Raw genomic sequence first — 1,932 nt, 5'->3', positions numbered from 1 at the left:
TGGAACAGTCTGCCTCGGGAGGTGGTGGATGCTCCTTCACTGGACGTTTTCAAGTGGAGGCTGGACGACCATCTTTTGGGTATGTTTTAGGTATGTAGGGCTATCTTTCAGCTATGCTCCTGCAGAGTGCAGGGGGTTGGACTAGATGACCTGCAAGGTCCCTTCCAACTCTAACATTCTATAATTCTATGAAGCAGATTGGGGTATCTTATTTCACTATGGATGTACAGTATAAAGTTAATCCCCCCCAAACCACGAGCTTGATGCTATGACTCCCATTCCCACCAAGTCTTCCTTCAATAAAAAAACGGTGATGGGGGGGCATGAAAGAGATTTATAAAGTTACAAATTGGGCAGAGAAAATAAATAGATAAATGTTTCTATCTCTCCCGAAAAACTAGAACTGGAAGGTACCCAATGAAGTGGATGGGCAATTGCTTCAGGAGGGGAAAAAAGGAAATACTTCTTTATTCAGTGAGTGATTAAAATGTGGAATTCACTACCAGTGGATGTAGTGATTACAAGCACAGATGGCTTTAAAAGGGAATGAGACAGAGTCATGGAGGACAGATCCATCAGTGGCTACTAGCCATGGTGATTAAATGGAACTTCCCTGTTCACAGGCAGTAGATCTCTGAACACCAGTGTTAGGAGGTAACATTGAGGGAAGGCCTGAGTGTCTTGTTCGCTGGCCCTCCGGAGTAACTGGTTGGCCACTGTGTGAGACAGGATGCTGGACTAATTGTTCTAGCAGGGCTCTTCTGATGACCCAGCTTAGCTGAAGGGAGTCATAGAATCCAACCCCATGAGGTTTGCTATCATTTTACCTTACTGTTAAGAGGATATTTCCACACCTGTTCTAGAGAAGCTCATTATAAAGATAACACATCTCAACCCTCATCTCTAACATCAAACAAGAAAGGGGATGAATTTGAACAAGGTACTGGGCCGTTCCAGCAACCCAGAACTCCCTACTACTTGACTTAAACAAAACAAACAAAACCTTAAGAATCACAAACCTTGAGAAGCGACTCCTACAGTATTAAGAGAATGGCGGCGCTGGTTTTCAACCCTTGGAAAAGTCTGCCCTCAAGAAATCACGTGGAGGCACGTTCATCAACCGGCTTGTCTTCAGGACAGAGGACGTGAACCCTTGCCTCCAACATTCGTACACTTTTAACACGGATTCTCTGCAGTTATGAAGGTCAACCACTGCACAGTCTCCCCATTAATAACACAGATTCTTCCCTCCTTTGGTTTTGAGACGTATCAGCCCGCCTCTTTTAACAGGGTCATGCCCCATGTCGGATGGAGAGAGGTTCTTGCAAATCACAAACCCACGCTACCTACTAGCAAGTAGCCTCTACTCACCACCCGGTTGCCGGTTTCCTCCTTCAATCCACATGGCGAGAGAGTATTAACTTTGTTCAAGCTCCTAGCCTTCTCACCTGCAAAGTCAGGAGCGCATAAAATATTGCTTACACACCCCGAACTACTTTCTATCATCCTAAAGGAGACATGAGAATCAACTGCTCGCCGTGCGCGCCGTAGCTTCCGCCTTGCTGAAGCTGGTACAACATTTCCCAGTATACACGACCACGTGATCTTATTGCCTATTGGGAGTTGTAGTCTTTATGTCACGAGTCATTTCTGCTTTGCAGGCATGCTTGGGATCTAGTTGTCTTTGCTAGACTGCTACTCTTTGGAGTGTAATTTTACGGTATTTAAATAAGTACAGTTCCAAAACAGCCCTTGCTAGGTTTAAGTCAATACGACAGAGCTACAGTCTTTGAGGATGTTTACTCCGAAGCCAGCCCCCTGAATTCAATGGGGTCGGTATTATGTAATTGGTGATAGGAAGATGGAACGAAGCGTGTAGTTGTATCAGCTATTTTACAACACTTCCCCCGCGGGCGTTGCAGCCGCCGCCAA

Source organism: Gekko japonicus, unplaced genomic scaffold, assembly GCF_001447785.1.
Source record: "Gekko japonicus isolate JY-2015 unplaced genomic scaffold, Gekko_japonicus_V1.1 scaffold469, whole genome shotgun sequence".
NCBI classification, from domain to species: Eukaryota; Metazoa; Chordata; class Lepidosauria; order Squamata; family Gekkonidae; genus Gekko; species Gekko japonicus.
The sequence above is the reverse complement of the archived record's forward strand: the minus strand, read 5'-3'. Positions refer to the sequence as shown.